This window comes from Marmota flaviventris, chromosome 4 (assembly GCF_047511675.1).
Source record: "Marmota flaviventris isolate mMarFla1 chromosome 4, mMarFla1.hap1, whole genome shotgun sequence".
Classification (NCBI taxonomy): domain Eukaryota; kingdom Metazoa; phylum Chordata; class Mammalia; order Rodentia; family Sciuridae; genus Marmota; species Marmota flaviventris.
Genome location: NC_092501.1, coordinates 145,480,139 through 145,504,742, shown reverse-complemented (window position 1 = coordinate 145,504,742; position 24,604 = coordinate 145,480,139).

The following is a 24,604-nucleotide window of genomic DNA, read 5'->3' as shown; positions in this document are numbered from 1 at the left end:
GATCATACTTATCCAAGGGCAGTTTTGTAGGATAACAATTTTCTCACATCTCACTCTCATCATTGGAAGGATATGGTAGCTTATTATAAAGACTGAGCTTTCAGGTTATATCAACTGTGAGTAATACTAATTGAATGCTGAAAGGACTGACAAGAAGGTTGACATTTTAATGGAATTACTTTTAGGCTTTGGGATCAGCTGACCTGTAATGAAACAGACTACAATCCCAACATTTTAAATAACACCTACTTCTATGCTTTATTCTTAAAAAAATATTTATTTTTTAGTTATAGGTGGACACAATACCTTTATTTTATTTTTATGTGGTGCTGAGGATCCAACTTAGTGTGTCTCACATGCTAGGCGAGCGCTCTACCTCTGAGCTACAACCCGAGCCCTCTTTGCTTTATTTTTACTAATTCAAATGCACAACATTTAAAATATACAGTTTCAAAAATTATGTCACAACCAAGTTTAAATGTCAGTTTTTCAATATTTTATAAGCCAAGTGATGGGTAAACTAAAATATCATGATTATATTCCTTAAAGCGTGGACAACAACCAGGTAAATTACAAAGACATTAGGCTTGACATTGAGAAATGTGATTTCTAGAGCCAGATTCACAACCATAACTTTATCTGATCTTGGGCAAGTAAATCAAGATTTTTAATTTTGGTTCTGTAAACTATGAAATTAGGGGGGGAAATCTGCCTGTGTAAATTTTCAGAAATTAACTTACAGTATTTTGAATAATATATAAATCTGTTTATATAAAGTGACTTAAATAAACTGTTTTTTTCTAAATAAAATTGGAACTGAATACAATAATATATAGTTTAGCATAAATTTGGATGAGTATAAAAGTGAATGTGTTGTTGGTTTTGTTTTTAATCATTCTTACAAAGAGTACTCCCTAAGGATCTATTGGATTTTTCTTGACTAGATAAAGCAGTATAAGTTACCAGATATCAAAAAGAATTTCTGTATTAGTGTAGATCAAATAAACATACAAAATAACTTTATACTTCAAAGCTAATGTAAAGTCTTGAGAATGTAGTAATAGGCTTAAAATAGATTAAAACTCAGTCTCAATCATAATAAATCAAAGAAGTCATAAGAGGACAGGATTATATTGAGCTGACCACTAAATACTTTGTAGAATGCATATTTTACAAAAACGAGAGAACCATATAAATAAAGCAGGAGAAAAAAAAGTTTACTTTGGGAATAGAAAAGAGGAAAATAAAAACTAGTGACACTGAAGAAGAGTGAAAACCAAACTTGATTTAATCCCCAAATTCCCACAGATTAATTTAATTCATGCTAATCATTGTTTATACAATGTCCTGTGAACAAAATAGTAAAAATACAAACCAAAAATAAACAAATAGACAACAAGTTCCATGTTCATTGCAATTGCAACATATTTGCTCATTCAGTTAAGGAAAAACAGGTCTGAGAACTAAACTATGATTTTCTTAATTCCAATGCTATCTTTGGATTCATATCATCTCAAAAAATAATATGTTGAAGAACGTTGCTATTTCTTAGTTTCCCAAAATTATAACTACTGTTGGGATTACTGGGAATCTCATGATAAAGAGATTCAAATAACATGCTTACAATATGAGCCCTACTCCATACAATTCAGATAAGGCTCCTCTTATCCCTGATACCTACTTGGCATTGATGGATATAATATACCTGCTTCTGGGATAATTTCTTGTCCTTATCCCTGGTACAGATTGAGTTGAGGATTAAAACAAATCTGCACTATTTATGGAAGTATTTTCGAGATGGCTTAACCCTTATCATCATAAGTGGATTTGCCCCTGGTAGCTAGCTAAGCATCCAGGGAAGATAGTAGGATGGGGAAGAGGGCAGGTGGTAGACTAAGTAACCTTGGCTGGATCTGCCATGCAAGTATGGAGACCTTGGAAAAATCATCTTTCCTCTTTCAGCCTCAGTTTTCAGCAACGTAAAACTTACAGGCAAAAATGTGTCACAAAATTTCTTTATAAACATTAAAATTTTTACCTGCTTTAAGTAGCTCAGATAAATCCTGGTATATAGAAATTGTATAACACATGCTAATTAATTGCAGATCACTAAACATGGAGATTATCTTAGGTTTAACAAAAGCAATTTTTCTATTACAGTCAATTTTTATTGGTGCTAGATTCTTTTTATATTGAAAGGAACCATAGGTTTAAGAAGCATCAAAGTCACATTTAGACTTGTAAATTAGGTTATAAGCTCTACTGCAGTCAAGGACAAAGCTTGATTTGATTTCTTCATCCCCAGTGCCTAGCAAAGGACCTAGTAAATAGTAGATGTAATAAATGCTTGATGAATGCATCTATTAAAGAGGAAAAGGAAGAGCCCAGAAACACTTTCTGTCCAGCAATTGTGGCAAGTGGGAATAGACCGATTTAGATGACTTGACTTGTTAAATGAGAAGCCCGTCTGAAGGGCTTGACACAGCTGGCTTTGAATTGAGCTGTGATACTCTTCAGTACATTGGGGACCTGAAGCAATCATACTGCGCTGGGAAGTTTTCAGAAAACCTCCCACCCAAAGTAGCACTTATCTATTGCGACCTACAGCTACTGCTTCCTACAAGTTTTCTTTTCTTTTTTTTTTTTTTGACTTTATTGTGCCTTGATATTATTTTTATAAAATGAAAGTGATTTCTTTCTGAATACATTGAAGGAGAAATAAGACTCTTTTTTAATATTAGTCACAAGAAAAAATGCATATTTTTATCCTTCAGATATAAGAATTCAGATATAAGAAAATTATTATACATACTCCATACCTAGATAACAATTTTTTAGAAAGATAAATATATTAAATGTAAAAAGTTAGTGTGTCTAAAGGGGGCATATTAAAGGTGCAATTTTAAAGTATATGATTTTCTCTGAAAGTGGGATATTAATAAAATTTAAATTCAGTGTGATCAAATTACTATGCTTTAGATAAGTAGTTGCACAGAAAGAAAAATATCACATATATGTAAAGAATGAATGTGAATTAAATACACAATTAATTCAAACACACACGTATATATACGTGTGTGTGTGTGTGTGTATATATATATATATATATATATATATATATATTCCTTGTAACACTAAGAAATCATTTGTCACTTTGTCACTGCTAATATTTATACTGATGGTGATGAAGCAGTTATGGCTGAAGTTACTGGTTCCTTATCAAAAATCAAGGCAGCAACATATCAAAAGGTATTAGTAATCATATTACACACATTTGCTAAAGACTTAGGGGTTGGGATATCATTTAGAATATCCTTGATGTAGGAGTGAAATTATTAGTTTTTATGCATTCTGGAACATTAGGAACACACTGTTTTTCAATATGTGGTATAACAAATTAGGATGGCACATAATGCATTTTTCAAATGTTAAAGTATGGAAAATACTTGTATTTTGAGAATATATCCCTGTGTTCAATTGTCTAATGTTGTGTTGGGGAATTTTTCATCTATAATGATTAGGATGTTGATGTGTATTTTTTCTCCGTTCTTTTGGTCCTTAGTTTTTAAGATTTGGTTTTAGGATAACCCTTTTCAATCATAGAAGTAATTCTGCAAATCCATAAATTAAGCATGGTGTGTGTTATTTTAATCAGATATGAATATACTTAATTTTAGAGTTATTATATTTTATTTTATCAATTCAATACATGCACATGGGCATACATGAGATGGAAGAAATTATGATTAAAGAAAGATTCCTTTACCTCATTTTTCTTGGCCCAGGTTGCAGATTCAAGAAGAAAAATATTTCTCATGTTTAAACTTAAATTACATTTTACTGTATATGAAAAAATAGGAAAATGAATTTTAAAGACTCATCAATTGTACAAATATAAACATGTTGCCATACTATTATCAGATTTTTTTTTTGAAAAATACAATTTAATCAAAGCTCTCCTGGCAATTTACTTACATTCCTTCCTGATATATAATTCCTGAAATTTGTATATTTTCAATGAAAGGTCTTTATTTATGGATTTATTTGCTTTTAACTATTTATTTTTATTAAGAATTCTTTGATAAATATCCATGACAGTAGAGTGCATTTTGACATATTGTATATACATGCAGTATAACTTCCCATTCTTGTGATTGTACATGATGTAGAGTTACAGGCTTCTGATCCTCTATATGTAGTGTTTCTATTTTCTGGTTTTGAGATCTCCTTGTTATTGATTTTAAGAAAAGTGGCTGTTATGTTTTGGAATATTTCCTCTTTTTATCTTTACATATGCATGGAACTTTATACCTATGAATTTATAGTATTCATTAAATTCATTATATTCATCAAATTAGGAAATAGTTTGTTAAATTCTTCATTTTTCCCCCTGGCATCCCTCTCTCTGCAGGGATTGCTTAGATTATTTTCCTTAGAAATTTCATAGAACTTACTATTCTATTCTCTGGCATCTAATCTGATACTAACTTCTTCATTTGCTTCCTTATGTTTACATAGCAAATTATTACAAAGTGAGTGGCTTAAAATGTTTTTATTCTGCATGATTCTAGAGGCCAGAGTTGAAAATAAAGGTGTCAGGAGGGCACACTCTCTGGGGGTTCTCCAGAAGAATCATTCTGTGCCTCTTCGGGCTCTGGGCTGGAAGACGTCTATGACTGATGGCCATGTTCTTTGTGGAAACTTCTTTTCTGTGTGTCTCCTATAGGAACAGTGTCCATCTCTTCAGTGTTCACCCAAACAATTGAGGATGATCTTATCATCTCAAGATCCTTATCGAAATGACACACCTAAGAAGTCTTTTTCCAAATAAGGTAACATTCTCAGGCTCCAGGGATTTGGACATAAATATATCTTTGGGAGATCACCATTTAGACTACTGTCACACAAACCATTCTAATTTTCATTTCAAAAATGCAATTTCATCATCAGAAGTGTGTTTGATTATAACTTTCTTGTTCCTACTTACTATATTTCTCATTTTGAACATATGTCCTGTAGTTATAGCAATTTCATCAGATATGATGAAAATTCTTAATAATTATATTATTAAGATTCTTAATAATTATATTATTTGAATCATTTCCTTCTTTGTTTGTTAATTCATTTTATCTCATAATCTTTTTCATTACATGCCTGGTAACTCTTGATCAAATGACAGATATTTTCAGTTTTAACTTTTTGGATACTTTATTGGTATCCAGTGTCCCAATAAATCTTTGTTCTGAGATGCAAGTCTGCTATTTAAATTCCATTTGGTAACATTAAGCTTACTTTCAATTTTCCTTTGGGTCAGGTGAAAAGCATAGGGAGCAATCCAATATGACAGGTATCCTCATAGGAAGAGAAAGAGATACTAGAGATTGGCAAATAGAAGAAAAGGGCATGTAAGCACACAACTAAAATATGGCTGTCCTCAAACCAAGAGACCTCAAGTGAAATGGAATCTGCTGACACCTGTATTGTGAACTTCCAACTACTAGAACCATAAGAAAATAAATATCTTTTGTCTATGCTACCTACCTACTCTGTGGTATTATTTTAGGACAGACAAGCCCTCAAACTCACTAGTCTTGGGGAGTTTCCTGTATAGATCATGGAGCTTGATTCCTGTGCAGCCATCTTTTCCCTAGTGCTTTTCCCAATGAACTGTTCTTGCCTTCGATTCCCTAAGTTTTTAGCTGATTTTTTGAGAAGGAGACTCAATAGTATACAGATGACAGTTCCCCTAAGTTTACTCCATAAATTCAATGCATTTCCAAAACTAATTCAGAATAATTGTTTTCACAAATAGACAGATATTTTAAGTGCATCTTGCATAAAAATTATATAATAGTAAAATATGTATTAAGGATGGTAAAGGATTGGGGTTATGTGATATATTATGCCTCAAAGCTCTACTCAAGTCTCTCTTGATTGATGTCACCATGGAATTTCTTTCTTTCAAATTCAACTGTGTTATTTTCATTATGTAGTTCTCAGTATTTTGTTAGCCATAAATTCCATGCCATTTTGCCTGGAGAACAAACTATGTTAGTTCAACCTGACACATGAATCAGGACTAAAGCCAGATTTCCTGATTTTTGTTTCTTTCTTTATCACTGCTATCAGTTATGGGTCCACAAATTTATACATTGCTTGGTTGCTACCTGCAATATTTAACTCAGATTGTCCTATGTCTTCTCCATACTTCATAACTATATTATTTGAATGTTAATATTGGCTGACTGTGTATTCTTCAATCATAATGCTACATTCAATGGCTTAACACCAGTGTAAGAAAAATATGCTTTTTAAATTCCTGAAATTGGTCATGGGACTATTTATTTTCACCCAATAACCATTGCCATCAATATTGCCCATTAGTGTTTGGGGTCTGTTGTAGTACTGAGTGCCAGGAGTGGATCTTCTGCCCTCACCTGCTTTTTGTGCTCTATCATCTGTTCTGCTCATCATCACAGAGTTGAGCACCCTCACTGGCTGTTCTATAGAAGTCCTTTTCAACTCATTTCTGCTTGGGTTTGTCCATGAGACATGCTGGCAGGTCACTATAGAATGAGAGAATAGGAGAAGCTAGTAACTTCCTCTCTTATCTAGCAGATTTGTGTCATCACTGCCCCTTTCTGGGTACCTAGCAGACCTCCAAGTGGTTACAGGCTTTTTCCTGTGCTCCCCTAATACCCTCATGCCTTGTCTTTCCTGGTCTATCATCTATGAAATCAATTATCTACATCAAATACCCACTGTTTTAAATTCTTGTAACTATTTATTTCCTCCTGGAATAATTCTCATTAAACAATTTATACTGAAGTATCCTTATTACAATGTTATTTTCCACATTTTTTTCCTAAGGAAATGGGTAAACTTAAATTGATAAATTGGGGAAATAAAATGCATTTTAACATCTCAATGGGTTGAGATTATTTAGCCTGAAGAAGAATAGGCAAATGAGTAATATTAAGTAGCTCAATCATGTGAATATTAAGGAGGACAACAAGCATCCATTATTAACCTAGAAATAGAGAGAGAATAAGAAAAACACTCAAACTGTCTCAGAATGAGCAAACAGCTGCTAGAGAAAGAAACCAATTTAGAAGAAATTGTAACTGAAAACCAGAATGCCCAGTAGGGTATGGCAATTATCCAGTGTACAGATGAGTACCGGAAACAGCCCATCTTAAAGAAGTTGGAGAAAACTCTATCAGAAAGGAACACAGCACATAACCATAGTGTAAAAAGTACCAGTTAGTAACCAGCACAGAGCTAATTAGGGGATTACATTTGAAAATAAACATAAGGGAATAACATTGTAATTCTTTAAGTAAACTCAAGAGTATAAAATCCAATTTGTTCCATCCTATTGATAAATATAAAAAATGACATAAGTTAAATAAATAAAGTTAAAAAGTCAAGATACCTGAAGTAAACCTGGCAAGTATGAACTCAGCCTAGAGCCACACTTCCCTCTTTCTTTATTCCACTACTTGTTTATGTTTGAAAACATTGTGAACAAGATGATTTCAATTGGTACATTGAAAACTTTGTTTTTATTCAATGAGTATTTGAAATGAATAGTAGCACTATATTTATTTTATTTGTACTTATAGAGGAACTGCAAAGGGAAAAAATATATTACAAATATTATAATTTAGCTATATTTTTAGTCTCATTTCCCTTCCTATATGTGTTGGAGACAGTGATTGGATTGCAATTATTTGAAGAAAGACTGGAAACATAAGTGAACCTATGCTTCTGTGGGGTTAAACGATCTTGGTATCTAAAAAAATCACTCTAACTATAGAGAGGACTAGCTAGTACCAGGGGCTCCCCTTTTCTCAGCAGGTTACATTTCACTTCCACCATTTGTGACTTTCTCTATTTCACTTCCACTTTTTGTGACTTTATTTTATCTAGCCAGAAGAGTTTCTAGTTCCCATATACTTGAGTTTGGACAGCTGGATTTCTCTTGATAATACCTGGAAACAGCTAAGTACTTTGTACTCAAGTTCTATTAATTTTGTGACAAATAAGGTTTCTATCTTGCCTATCATTAGGAAAAGTGCACAATGGTATGGAGGAAGATTCCTTTTTATTGAATATCTGTCCTAAGTAAGCCCCTTGGGGTTGAAGTTTGGATTGAAGGACCTGTGTCATCCATCACTTTATTATCCTTGACAATATACTTTCTCCTATAAATTTCATTTATAGATCCGATTTTATAATTTTGAGAGCATCACCTCACCTAACTTACATTATGTTGATTTAGGAATAATATAAATTACAGTAGAGGTTCCATGCAGATATATAGTATGTACATGGAATATTAGGATTTTGCTTTTCTAATAGCTTGGGGAGATGTTCAGGTTTTTTGAGAGTCAAGTGAGGAGTGCTGGATCACAGGTTTTCAATGTTTATTACCTGTGCATTGATGGGGAAGGTCTAGTGGTCACTGAGTAGGACATACAAATCCAACCATACAAGAGAGTCAAAATAGAATTCAAAAAAAGAAGAAAGATCTAAAGTTCAAGAAAGAAGAAATCCTCTTGATAAGTTTGTAGGGGCACAATATTTACATTGAAATAGACTACAGACATGCAATTGATTATAAATAGGGAGAAAACAGAACATCACATCAATAGTACAAGGATATAGAGCTAGTCTGTCCCAAAGCTAAGTAGCCAGTTTTGTTAATTTGTGTACCTTCATATACCCTGAACTGGTGTCAGAGTTTTTCTAGTATTTATAACATGCTTTTGTGTACACCTGTGGGAAGTAATTTAGTGATTTAGATAGGTAGTGTAGTAAAATATCATAGTCAGGTTTGGCAGGTTTATTGCAAAGTGTTTTTTGGAATTTTATTTACCCTGATGTGGTATTTTGGAAAGCATAGCCCACAAACCAGAATCATTTGGGAAGTTGTTTCAATACTTATTTCTGCATTCTCCGGGCCATTCAATGAAGCAGCATTCTGACAGTGGATTTTTAAAATCTGCATTATTTGCCAGTTTCTCAAGTGACTCTTACATATACTGACACTGAAGAAGCTTAGACATAAGAAGATATTATTGATTGGATAGTTTACTAAAGAGAGGGTTATGTTTCTAAAGAATGGCATGTGATATCAATCATGGATATCTTTAAATATAAAATTTAAAAAGTCTGCTACAAATAGATAAGCATAGTTATGCCTGGAGGTGACCTTCAGTTTTGAGACTCTATATGCTTTTTCTTCTAAAACAGGATTAATCATCTATCACTGAATGGATGAGAAGCTTCAAAAAGAATTTCATGCATTCTAACAAAAATTTTTCATGTATATACAATTTTTCTTGCTTTGAACTTAACTTGCATTTCATTTGTAAAAATCATAATTAATACATAACAGGTGTCTACATATTGCATAAAATTAAAAGTGGTTCAGAGTGCTGCCACAGACAGTCTTCCTGCTGTTTATATTTTATCTTCCAACTTCATTAACAAGATATTCCTTGTGTTAATTTCATATATTTCAAAGGAATTATATATGCAGGGCTTGAGAACCATGGGACTCTCTGTGGCTTTTCGATTCACCTCACTAGCTTGCCAGTGTGAAAATAACTTAAAAATGGACCTTGAGGGAAGTGTAGCAGAACAAGTGAAGCCAAGAATGTGTAAAAGCAGGAGAAAATACATTAGCTATGGCAGGACGTTTATTAACGTATTCTAAACTGCTTTTAAAAATATTTTGTTGGAAAACTAAATATCTGTCACATGGACTAGCAAAAACAAACAAAAACAACTGCTTCTCTTACAGAGGAAAAATTCTGCAAGCTTTATCCAGTTTAATACAAAGACACTGAAGTAGGACACCTATGGATACTTCATAGTTCGTTGATAGTATGATATAATCTGGTTTCAGAAAAGATCAAACAAACTCAATGAGCTAAATATAGTTGAGGAAGAAAATTCACTGTTATGTAAAATCTTACAGTAAAAATGGGAAATGTATGGAGTATAGCTAAAGACAAGGATGTTTTGTGAAGATTATGAACTCTTAAACATTTACAATAAAAGGATGTTATGTTCATATTCTGCATTGGTGATATTAGAAGAAATAATGACATATAATTTTAAATGAGAGACTTCATAAAAATATTTTTATCATGTCATGTATAGTGATTCAAACCCTTTAGCTGATACAAAGGCATTGTCCATTGCCAATGATAAGGACAAAACATTCATTTTCTTGTATTTTGTCTGGAACAAGACATTTTTATTAGTTAGTTGAGACATCTCTTCTTTTGAGGTGTGCAACATATCATTTGCTGATTCTTTTTAACAATACCTTGGTCAGTTACTGAAGGAATTCAATTTTATTTTGAATCCATGTAACATACACTTTTTAAGTATTTTCTTTCTGTCTGTGGATTTTAAGAACATAATCTCTCATGTTGTATGCATTCAGATACTTTATGTATTCTGGTAGAAGCTTCATTTTTGGTTTTATTTATTTATTTATTTTTTATTGGTTGTTCAAAACATTACAAAGCTCTTGACATATCATATTTCATACATTAGATTCAAGTGGGTTATGAAGCTTCATTTTTGATATATATGATGGATTGAATTGCTAGTCATTCAAATTCCACTACATAAATTCATACATATAACCTTTGTGTTTGCCTTGAGTTTTACATATTACTTTTTTAATTGATCTTTTTTCAATCACAAATGTATATACAAATACACAACTGTATATATTAGCTTTGTTCCTACATTCAAAAATTTTGATTTGTTTCCTGAAAATTTTAAATTACTCCTCCAGAGAAAAAAGGTTTCTCTGAGATTGACGTTATATAGTCAACATAGAAAATGTACTCTTGTATTAGTATTTTTCTGAAATACTGTTATAAAGTAGAAATGATTTAATCACACGTTATATATTTGAGTTTTAGATACACTTTATGCTAGAACATATTTAGCTAAATTTTTGTAAAGGAATATCCACAAATATTTAGACCTGGATGATATAGATATTAAAGTCACGGTCACATAAAATTCAATAGCTTCTGTGACTTTAAAAAAAAATATTTTAATGTAGCCCTCTAGTCACTTGTAACATAGGGAACATAGTAGTAATATTTATTTTTCATATGTATTTTAAAGAATATATTACATATAAAATGCTCCAAACAGTTGTTAGGTATAATAAATGATCACATATATGATGTTACCATTTTGTTATTAAATTTTAAACATTAGTTATTTGTTGAATTGTGTTTACAAAAAAAATATGCTGAAATCTAACCTGTAGTTCTTGTAAATGCAATGTTACTTCCAAATAGGATCTCTGAGATACCATTAGGTTAAGATGAATTCATACCGAGTTCAGATGGACCCTATTTCAATATGAGTGGTGCTCTTCTAAGAATAGAAGAGGGTACACAGACCCACAGCAGGAAAACTTGACATTAAGACAGAGGCAAATATTAGGTTGATGCATTCTACAAGGAACACCAGGATTTCTGTCAGCTTCCATAAGCTAGAAGAAAGACATGGAGTAGATTCTTCCTCAATGTTTCCAGGAAGGGCCAATCTTGTTGGTACCTTTATTTTAGATTTCTAGCCTTCAAATCTGTGTGATCAAATAAGTTTGTTTTCAGCCTTTCAGATCCTAGCATTTGTTATGTAACTCTAGAATGTTGAAACATATGCTATTAAAACTATAGCTCCACATTCAGTAACAATTGAATGAACCGATCAGTGAAGCTCACCAGGAGGAGCTCAGGACAAGTCACATGTTGAAAGGAAAAATCAAGAACAGCATGGAGTAGAACCCATTCAACAGGCTGCTTAGGGAACAGGACAAAGACATAGAGGTACAGAGAAGACAAACAAGTAAATAGTCAGTTCAGGTCTCCAGAGGGCAGTCAGACAATGAGTCACTAAAACAGGGGTCTTATCAAAACAAAATGAAACAGGTGTTTGCTAATCAGAAAAGTACAACACAGGGATTTACCAATTAGGCAAAACCACTAAGAAAACTATGAAATATATTAGTTATTCCAGCTTTGGAAAATACCATCAAAAGCCATAACTTAAAATTGCAACCTGATATAGAGTCCTAAAATAATTTCTTTATGAATATTTCTTTAGTTTAGTACAGCCTAAGAGCTTGATAGGACAGGTAAGTTTAGGGATGGGGGGAAGGTCTTTGTCTAAAATAAAAAGTGATTTGAGGGCAGGTTATTTTGCAGCAATTTAGATTTCTAGTCTCTGAATGTTACTCATTATCTATTGAGAGTTTTTGGTACCTCTGTCACAGTCCTTTCCCCATACCATTAAAATTCTAAATTTGAATAATTACATATATATATATATTTTTTTTCAAACACCTTATCTGTCACATAGTTTACCTTTATTTTGTAGACTTCTACCTATTCTTCGGGTTTGGAATTTTCATTCAAATTAACATCATAAAGTAACTTAAAGATTTGCTTAAATATATCTAAAAATGAAACATTCAGATGCTTTAGATAGTAGGCATGGTTGTTAACACAACTGACTTACTAAAAGTCATTAATTTGGGGTTTTAGTCAAATATTAGTCATACCGATCTCTTTTTATCAAGTTAGTATTATCACAGAAAACAGAATCATTCTATTTTCTCATTTTCAGCAAGAATTTTTTTCATCTTTTGGCTTTAGCTGAGACTAGATATAGTAGATATCTCTACAGCAATTGAATAAATGAATAATTTGGGGCTTATTTCTATCCTCTATAAGGAAATGCTCATTTCATTCCACATTGAATTTTTGCTATATAGGAAATGTGAGTGTACATGTGCTGTGTGACAATAAATTGCATTCAGTATCGTGTGCTCTATATTTGTAATAAAATATTATGCATTATTTATAGAAATTAATTGACTCATACTTGGTCCTTAAAAATCACTGTGGTTTATAGAATGAGAAATGTGCATGTGTAAAAAAAGGTAAGTGAAATTAATTGAATATTAAGACAATTTTGACTCGACTTATTAATGAATATTATATTAGACCACTAAGGTTTTCAGTGTAAATAGAAACATTTCAACCAACAATATATTTGCTCTGTACAAACATGAGCAAGTTTAGTTTACTAATGGGAAATCAAGAAGATGCCCTTAACATTTTGCAGGACTCTTTCTTATTTCATTATGCCAGTAATTCTTTATATCTTAACTTTGTGAAATTATAGAAATCATTAGGTTTTTATAATGTCAAAATAATTGGTGAGACACTGCATTTAAAACAAAGCAAAACTTGAGATAGAGTCAGTTTCACCTATTTGTGCAACATATTGAAGAAATATTCAGTTTCTCACAGAACTTTTTATACTGTGGGCAATCTTGCACAAAAATCAACATGTGAGTAAAATACATTTATAAATGTCCTCTATACTTTTTTTTTTTTTTTTGTATTCAGAATACGGTACTCTTTAAGAGCCAACTCCAAATTTAAAAACAAAACAAAACAAAAAAACCCACATGTTTGTCACAGAGCTTAGTATCATCCTCCCCTTAAGCAAGTATTTAGAATGTTCAAACTTCTCATGAGCACTATGTCTCTAGTAGTGTCAGGAACCAGGATGGTGAGAATTCATCCACATAGAGAAATATGAAACTCTATTTTATCATAAATATGGACCCCTGATCCCCAATTCCGCACCTTTCCTTTTCAACAAATCAGTGAATATGACAGGATAAGTCGCTTGGCTCTGTGATCCTGAGCAGCACTAACTGTACCTTGCAGGGCCCATTGCTTAATAAAGATGCAGGATGTTCAAAAATTACTGAGAAGTGCAAAATGACAATAGTATAATATTAAAACAAGTGTGGGGCTCTACGCCACTGCATAGGTTTAACATGTGTAAAGCCAGAATTTGGGGAGTTCTCATGAGTTGTTTGATTGGATTATTGATATAGCCACCACAGGGCCTCCAGTGTTTCAAAATATTCCATTTTCATTCTTCTGCCCATAAAAGCAGGAGAAGCATTACACTGACCTGTATTTCCCAAACTGGTTAATGACGCGATCAACAGCTTTCCCTACAGTCTCCATTGTTAATTTTTCCATAGACCTATGTGGAGAAGAAATCTAAACCAATCAGCCTCTTTACAAGGACTAGTTCAATAAATTTCCCATTATTAGTGCTTAGTCTTTACAAACAGAAAGATTTGACATTTAATTAGAGCTTTATATGTGCTAGGCATTGTTCCAGGGATTTACATAACGTCTTATTCCATTTGGTTTGCTATAACAAGCACCACAGACTGAGTGGCTTATAAACAACAGAAATTTGTTTTTTCACAGATCTGGAGGCTAGGACATACAAGATCAAGAAGTCTCAAAAGGATCAGTCTTTTGAGGTTCTCCTTCCTGATTCATTCATGGAGACTTCTCATTGCCTCCTCACTTGGTGAAAGAGGCATACTGAGCTCCCTGGGGCTCTTTAAGGAGAGCACTAATCCTATTCATGAGGGCTCCACTCTCATGACTTAAGCACCACCAGAAGGCACACATCCTAATGCCATCTGATTGGTGATTTCATTTACACAGACTTTTGGACTCACTTCATCTTCAAAACTGGTTGAGTTCATGATTTTCATTTTCTAAATAGTGAAGCAGAGTTGAAGACAGGGATAAAGAAGTAAATTTTTCATATTATCCAGATAGTAAATGGCAAAACCTTGATGCAAATCAAGGCATTGTCTATCAGCAATCTTCTTCCTCACATTTATTTTTGGTAATAAGTGATGAATTTTCTTCTTGTTTTATTAACTATTTTTATTGAGATAGAGTCTAGATGTAGAAAAGTACAGAAATAAGTGGACATCTGAACAAATTGACATGAACTACCACACAGGTTCAGCAACCTAATAGACCCAGTCAGAACTCTCTCAATTGGCAATCATTCCCCTTCTTCAAAGACAATTAGTTCCAATTTTAGAGTTATCAATGTGTTTGCCTGTTATTAAAAATGGAGTCATGGGGCTGGGATTGTGGCTCTGTGGTAGAGCGATTGCCTTGCGCGTGCAAGACCTGAGTTTGATCCTTAGCACCACATAAAAATAAATAAGTAAAATAAAGGTATTGTGTCTAACTACAACAAAAAAAATAAATATTTTTTATAAAATGGAATCATTCAGTATGATCAATATGATCTGGCATCTTTCTCTCAAACAGTCCTTCTGAATTTCATCCATGTTTTTTGCCCCATAGTAGTATTTTACTGCTGTATAAATGTTCCACTGTGCAATAGTCAATTTATTTATTTTATTTAGTTTTCAAAATCAAATTATTCCAAGTTTTGACCTATTGTAGATAATGTTTCTTTACCCATTCTTTTAGATGTGTTTTGTGGCTCTGGGAAGGAAAAAATGAAATTGCAAAATAAGAAATAACAAGTATGCTAAATTTCAGTAGCTATGCCCAAAATGCCATCTACAGTTTTGAAAAAAGTAGCCTGGTAGTTCAATAGTTAAACTTTAAATAAAATTATTTTTAACTATATATTTTTCAGTTTTAGTTAGACACAATACCTTTATTTTATTTATATATTTTTATGTGGTGCTGAGGATCGAACCCAGTGCCTCTTACATGCTAGGCAAGCGCTGTACTGCTGAGCCACATTCCCAGCCCAATAAAATTATTATTTTATATCAGTAGCAGTGTTCCTTAGTTGTTATTTTGAATTGCCTTGAATAATAGGTTTTTTTTTTAAAGAGAGAGATAGAGATAGAGAGAGAGAGAGAGAGAATTTTTTTTTTTTTATATTCATTGTTTTTAGTTTTTGGCGGACACAACATCTTTGTTTGTATGTGGTGCTGAGGATCGAACCTGGGCCGCACACACGCCAGGGGAGCGCGCTACCATTTGAGCCACATCCCCAGCCCTTGAATAATAGGTTTGAGCATGTTTTCAAATATTTGTTGGCCACTTGAATACCTATATTTGTGTCATGGATGTTTATGATTCTGTATTTTTTATTTGATTGAGTTTTATTGTTTATATGTAAGGTCTCTCTATGCATTGCAAATTAGAAACTTATGTTAGCTATCAATTTACACCTTTTTTTTTCCATGACATCAAGACATACTGCTCATTTTTCTTATTCTCTGTTGAAGAATAGAGGTACCTAATTAAATCTATCCAAATGAATAATTTATTTTATGGTTAGAGGTTTGCGTAAACCATTTAAAATCTTTTCTTACATCAAATTAATGAAGATATTCTCATGTATTATTGTAAAGTATTTCTTTCCATTTTAATTTTTTTATATCTAGGGTTCAACTTGATTTAGTACTTTATGGAATACATAGGGTCCAATGTTCAATATTTTCTTCATATGTGGAATCCAATTAAATCAGAGGGTTTAATTGAAAAGACTGATTTTTCCCTAGTTTTATAATGCCATCTCTGTTTTAATTTATGTGGCCATACAGGTATACTATGTTTGGTTTCTCCATTCAGTATCATTGATCCACATTTCTAATCATGCCACAATACCACTGCATCAGGGGACACAAATATCATTTCCTTGCCTATCCAGGTTTATGGATGATGAACTTTTACAAAAGACAACAAGAGAAAACATACACTTTTTTTAAATATAAGAAGATGTGACTTGGGAGTCTTCATAAGCCAAAAAGAGGGATAAAACTCTATATGCTAAGTTTGGCGAAGAGTGTATATGTGGAGAAACACAACAGGACAAGAAGATGAGGGTGGATTTAGTAAGTCCTGCTTGTTGAGAGTCTTCTTTGTGTATCCTGTCTTCAGCAGTAAAGGTGTTTCTTTTCTCTGGGGATGAGAATGGCATCTCTCAAAAGAGGATCTTATGACCTGGTTCAAGGAAAAGTCATAAGACCTTTCCAGGTTTTATTACTTACTTCAGGAGTAGCAGACCAGAGTGTCAGAGGTGGCTTTCCTACTTTTCCTGTATTCTCAATAGCCAATGTGCTATATAGGGTAGCATGTCCTGATTCCCCATCACCACTCTACTTAATCAAATTGATTTATATTATATTTATATTATAGAGGTACACCAGGCATCTTTTAATTCAGATGTGTCATGATTATGTGGGAGGCTTTGAATCTCAGTATATATTTTAGAATTGATGTTAACTTTTATGAAAAATCTTATTTGGGAAGAAGAGACATGTGTGATGTTGAGTCTTATTCTAGAAAATTACTGAAATTTTCTAATTAATTTAGATCTTCTTTGAAGTCCTTCAATAAAGTTAAACAGTTTTATTTATAAAGAAATTGCACATATCTTAATAGATTAATAATGAGTCTAGTGATGTAAGTCATCTTTTTTTTTTTTTTTCTCTAAGTCTTCATATAAGATCTTTCTTTGCTGGTATTTTCAGGTGGGTTTTAAAGAAGGCCTGCAAATCTCACACTTTTCTCTCCCAAATACATTTTGACACCTTTATTGGGATTTTATTGAATCTATAAATAAATTTAGGAAAGAGCAATTTTTATAATAATAAGTATTCAAATACACAAACATGATACACACCTCAACTTATTGATATATTTTTCATTTTATCTCATTAATGTTATGTTTTATATGTGTATATCTGGTATGTGATTAAATTATTTAACATTTAAAAATTGATATTTTCAGGGGATGGGGTTGTGGCTCATTGGTAGAGCTCTTGCCTGGCATGCATGAGGCACTGGGTTTGATCCTCAGCACCATAAATATGTAAAATTAGGATATTGTGTCCACCTGAAACTTAAGAATAAATATTTTTTAAAAAATTGATATTTTCAATCTTACTGTCATTTTTTTTTTACTCTAGGTTGCATAAAAATAGACTTTTTCTGTTGAATTTGACCCAATGACCTTGATAAATTCACTTAATTTATCTATAAATAATGTATTTTACGTCTCTTTTTATTTCTTATTTTGTTTTCTTGTCTTAATGCACTGGCTATTTCCTCTAGACAAATAGTGAATAAAACAGTTGAGAGATTTCTTATTCCCAATTTTAGTAAAAAGTTTTAAGCATTTGACTATATATCAGAAGTCATTAATCTTTCTCTCTAAAGAGACAGTAATATATACCTTCAGTTTTCAAGTCATACTCTCTATCATTATTAAATATTTATCAATAGAACAAAAAAGCATCTGGAAAAATGTGCAAATAAATGATGTGGGTGAGTTTCTATATAACTTTATTTAACAAAGTTATTTCTAAATTTATAAATTTAGAAAACAAGGATGAATTGGATTTTTCCTCCAGTGTATAGTTTGTCAATTATAGTATGAAGAAGTCTGTTAGCATTCAAATTTTGAAGAGTTTTATATCATGAAGGAATACTGAGTTTTATCAAATGTATTTTCTGCATTTTTTGAGACAATAGTTTTGTTTTTCTCCCTGTTCTATTGATTTTCTGAAATGAAAATGATCTGATTTTCAAATAATAAGCAATGTGGCATTTCTGAAGAAATCCCAAACTGTATTTGATATTTTAAAAAATATATTGATGAACTTACTTTATAAAATATATCATAAAGTGCTTTCTTAAAGTTGGATATTAAATTTCTTTCTTGTATTATTTTGCCTTGCTTCTCTATCAAATAGGTTGGACATTATAAATGAATATGGAACCATTTTTTATTATACTATGCTATGGCTAATATTGTGTAAGAGTGGGCTATTTGGTATTTTTAATATGAGGTAGTATTGCAAGGAAAAGTTATCTGTGGAAGGAATTTTCCTCTGGAAAATGTTTAATGAAAAATTATAGCTATTACTTAAGTGCAGTACTTTTCAGATTTTTACATGCCTTCTGCAGTCAATCATGCTGTGCATTTAGCATATTTTGTTGTTGTTCTTTTGTTTTTCATTTTATAAAAAATCATAAAATTTATTGACAACAAAATTTTCATCAGTTTATGTTTCAGTTTCCAGCCACATCTGTTAAAAATCTGTTTTTTACTCTAATTTAGTCTATGTTGCCTTTTCTCTATCTATCCCTTTGTACCTCCTTTCTAGGATTCAGCACTGCATTAATCTTTTGAAAAATTAAATAACATTTTTTCTACTCTATATTTTATTTCACTAATTTATTTCTTATTTTCATCAATTACTTTTTTATCCATTTCTTTATGTGTGTGTGTATGTTTATTTTATATAAATGTACTTTGATTAGACAGAAGGTTGTGTGGAGAGGGAACGGGGCGGGGGGCAAGAACCATATTAGTATGAATCAGACATTATGAATCTGTGTGTATACATGATTACAAACAGAAAAATGAGAAGTTATACTCCATTTATATATGATGTGTCAAACGCACTTTACTGTCATGTATAACTATTTAGAACAAATAAAAAACAACTTTTAGTGTAACGGCACTTAGCTTCTTATTGACTCTGGAAAAATCCAGGTTAGTTGTGGAAAAAGTGCAGTATTGGTTTACAATGATATTATTAATCACTCACTATCCACTATTGTAGCCTCTGGCAATCTAAGATGGGTTTACATGGACACTGAAATGTCCTCTTCTTCCTTTGGTTCTCTTTAACTACTTTTCATTTTACCACACAGACTTATTCCAGTGATGCTCATTTACTCAATGAACTTATGCAGTCCATTGTATTTTGCTAGAGAACTTAAGCCAAACATATGTATTATGCTAAAACCAATCCCTTTTAAAGGTTCCTGGTGGGTCAAGTGTAAAAAAATATTCTGCACTCACATATATTTATTTTCTCCAATAATCTTTTATTCTTATCAGACATTTCCAATTTTAAGAGAAGGGCTAAAATGTCTTAGGTAGGCAGCCACAGAGAGAAATCTCTAAAGGTTGGCAGGACATAGAAGGAAGGGGAATGACTTGATCGTGAGTGCGGGCCTGATATAAATGTGTTTCTACACAGAATGAATTTGCAAATTGCAACTTGGAAAGACAGCAACTCAGAAACTCAGTATTCGTTTTCCTTATGGAGATTAATTTACATTTTGCAGATAAATGATATTTAAAAACTGTGAGAGGCAATTTTCTACTTTGATTTCATGCAGAATTTGCTTTTTGCATTTTTTAACATAATTGCTTGTTTTACTTCACAGTACAATATAGATGTATCTGTAAGTCACACTTGTACAACCTACGGTTGAACTGATATTAGATGATCTTGATCTTAATTTCTTGAACTACTTTTCCTATAGAATTTTTCCCAATCACTTTCATCTCAGATGAATTAACAGTATCTTTGATCAAATATTCTCACTATTTCTGAATATTTATTTGTTTTGCAGTCCCGGAATAATTAATAATCAAAAGCCATCTACATATTTATCTTTGCTCTAGTGTAGAGGAGGAGATAGTAAAGAAAATAAAATCCAATGCTATCTCCCAGCACATCTTTTATTCCACATGAGAAGTACAGAGAACTATAAATAAAAACAATGATTTTCACACATAATACAAAAGTAAATTGACTGTTTATGTTAAAATTGAATTCATTCCATATACATATGACAAACATCCACCTTGTGTAAAACATATAGGATGATGGATGGGAATACAATTAAAAGCATTTTAAACAAAAATGTATGTACTTTTAACATGATTCTATTTATCAAAAGCTTATTAATATGCGGTGAAGAACTTAGTATTCCCATTCACAAAATATCTCCCAGGTCCATAGGAAGAAGTCATCCTTGGACTAGTTTCATAAAAGCTAGGCTTTTATTAGATCAGAAGCCTACTAGCGCATATGTCTTTGCTATATCTTTTAGCCAATTACAAGCAAATCTCATACTTTCAAGAATTTTATGTTCACTCCTTTTGGAGATGTGGTCCTGGGATTTACACCCAAGGCTTCACACATCCTAGGCAAGCACTCTAACACACAGAGATTCCTGGTCCTTTTATTAATACAGTTTATTAATTTGTATTTTTCTTTTTATCATGAGCATTTTTTATGTTTGTTTGTTTTGCTTTGTTTTTACAAAAGTTTGACACTAGTTTTAAATCTGTCCTTGCTGGGTCAGTTCTTCTTGCTAAGAAAGAGGAGAGAAATGCATTTTGCATAGTAGTACACAATCATTAAAATAGATTTGTATCTTTAGTAAGACTCAGAATTAGATAGCTAATCTTAAAAGTACTATATCAAGAAGAAAACTTAGGTTTTCTTTCAGGAGAGGCTCATGAGATGAATGCATTTTCACCATACTTTGTCTTTCTTATTGAAAATGTTATGAGAAATGACTTTTCTTAATAAAATAAAGAATGAAAATACATTGAGAAAAACTGTCAAGTGGGTTAGGACTTAAAAACTAAGTCAATTCTTATCAGAAGACTAACAATAACAATGTTAAAACATAAACAAGTACATAAGTTACTCTGAGGATAAAATTATGGCATAATAGCCCTCAGTTTAAAATTATTTAATAAGAAAAACTATTCACTATAATACATTTATAGAAAAAGTATACAAATTAGTAGTTAAAAATTAATTTTATTTGGATAATTTCCTTAATAATAAATTACTATTTCACTCATTAGAGTGCAAGTTTTACATTAATTAAAAAGGAGGAGGTTTTCCCTACGAATTTAAAACCTTAAAATACAATTTGCTTTGTTCTATAGCTTTATCACTAAATCTAATATTTCTATTTAATAATTCAAATGTATGTGATAGTTTACAAACTATGGCCATTTTTTTTAATTCAAAACTTTTGGGAAAATTCACAGTGTGTAAAATATAAAAAGGCTCTACATTATTTGCATTTTTTAGGTCTTTTACAATACTTATTTCTTTTTTTACTTCTTTTTTTTATTCTGAGTTATATATAACAAGAGAATCCAATTTGATAAAATTATATAAGCCTAGGATATACCTTATTCTAGTTAGGACCCCATTCTTGTGGGAATAATTATTTTTAAGTTAGGATTATTTATCATAAGAGAAATGGTATCTAGGACATTTTGTTTTATCATTTCGAAAAGAACTTTTACACCATTGGTTAGGTATCTAATTTGAAGTGTGCTTAATTTGATAAGCATATATATTACATTATTCAGTTTGTTACAAGAAAACTGACCAAAGGAAAATCATATCTTTCAGAATACAAAGTATGGTGAAAATGCATTCATATCATGAGCCTCTCCTGAAGTTCCAGCTATGATCCACAGCACATTAACAGTACTGTCTCCAGCCTACATACTGACATTAACTCAGGGTCAGTGTTCAATTATATCAAACATTTCCTCCCACTTTCCTTTACTTAGTGTTTGGTTAGGTGGCTCTGAAATAGAAGGACGATTTACCACACATATTTGAGAATTTATTGCAGACTTCTTCCTACTTTTACCTGGCCTTCATTTATTTCAAGGATCTCTATTATGAATTTGGGTCTAGATGAATCATGACTTCTATATATCAGGTTGGCCTAAGCCAAATATCGTTTTAGCAGATTCAAATTAGTTTCATTACTCAGATCTTGTGAGACTTTAATAAACTTCCCTTATATTTTAATTATGAGTCATGAGGATGTCATAAACAATTAGCTACCATCAAAATCTCTGTGGCTAAACCAATTCTAATTCCCAATTTGACAGCCAATTACTCCTACTATTCCTAATTTACCTTTGAAGGTTAATTCCAGATGCTTGGATTGTTCTCCCTAGGTATTTCACATTCCCTATTGAAACTAAGGACACTATTTTCATGGTAGAATAATCTCTTGTCTCCATAAAGATCAATCAACAGCATATTTTTCAAAGAAACTTATCTTTTTTTTTCTTACCAATATCCCTTTCAGTGCTCTAATAAAGCAAGACTTACTGCTGTCCCTCCCAAAGGCCTTAGCCAAGGGATGTGTGAATAATTTGATGGTTTTCCACTTACGATAATTACTCAAGATTATAAACAAACATTTCCAGAATCTCACCTTCATTTACCATTGCTCACCATAGAGTATAGGTCTTAATGATAACAAAATTTGGACAATGCAGGCATGTTGGTAAATCCCCTACAATCTAAACTTATCCCTAATACTCTAAATAATAACTTATGATGTAGTCCCTAAAAGCATGCCCCCAAATGCATCATAGTGACTATAAAAATCAAAATTAATTATATAATTCTATTTATTTGCTGTATTTCCCATATTGGATTTCTCTTATTCAATAGTGTTTTAAGGGGCCAGGGATGTAGCTCAGTAGTAGAGCACTTGCCTAGTATATATGAGGCACTGGATTTGATCTTCAGCACCACATTAAACAGCACCACATTAAAATAAATAAATAAATAAATAAAAAGTAGTGTTTTATTTTTATTTTTATTTATCTTTACTTTTTAATTTATTTTATTTTTTAATTTTTTTTTTTTTTTTAGTGTTTTAAATACCACCTCATCACTATGATTATAAGGGAGGATTTACCCTCCAGATTATGGCTCAACATACAACACTTGAAATTGTACAGATAATATTGACATCAGTTTTGATTCACATTTCGTCTAGGAAAGAAAACCATACATATCATGCATGACAACATTGGGGTTGCATTCAGGAACAAAATGGACAATTGGGGGCTATGGCTAGTAGAGCTTGTAGCTTGCAGAGATTGGCATGTCCTTTCATTCACTGGGAAAATACATGATTGACTAGTATGATCCATGGGCTAGTAGAGCACTAAAACTCACTGCTCAGGGGTAAGCAGGAAGTTCATCTGGTCCTTTTAGTAAATAAGAAAAGTTGTTCAGCTAGTAGACGTCACCCATGTGATCCAGGTAGGAAGAACTTGTGCTTAGACCACTTAAAACCCTACTGATTTCATCAGATGCAACATCGCAGGCAACATCAGACCCTAATTTTAAACTCAGCATCACAATTAGGCTTCTGTGGTTGTTTATGTCTGCAAGAAAAATTTGGAGTTGTGAGAAATGAGGGCAGTTATCCTTCCCTTGAAAGTAGACTCCTCGTGCGATATTGCTACAAGTCCTCACACAAGATGGAGCCATCTGCTTCAAACAGAACGGAAAGACTTCTTTGAAAGACAAGGAAGGATTTATATAGTTTGGGAATTAGGATGTTTTCCATATCCAATATCCTTCCTGCAGTCTCTATTTTAATTATCATGTTGCATTCTTGTATTATTAGTGCTTTTGTTTTCATTTAAGGAAACTGGCAACTCACTATCATAATTTTATAACTTATATGGACAAATACTACATTTTACTTTGACTGTTTAACTTCATGCTAATAAGAACAACATTATCCCTTTGGAGTTGTTATTTAAATACTGGTTTTCCTTGAGCTAAAAATTCCGAATTTTTGGAACATCATGTGTTTTTTAAAGCTCTTAGTGCAATGAAGAGAATTGGTTCAAAAAAACCCTTATATTTTCCCTGTCTTAGATAATGCTCCATAGAAAGCCATTTGACTGACTAAATATTAGCTTCAAAATGGACTTTTTTGTATCACTACAGGTGATTGTTGAGATAGATGTTTTAATGTTCTGTGCCATGGAATGCCATGTTGTATCTATTCATATGAACTATTTTAAACTAATTTTTTTTAGCTCACCAATCCATATG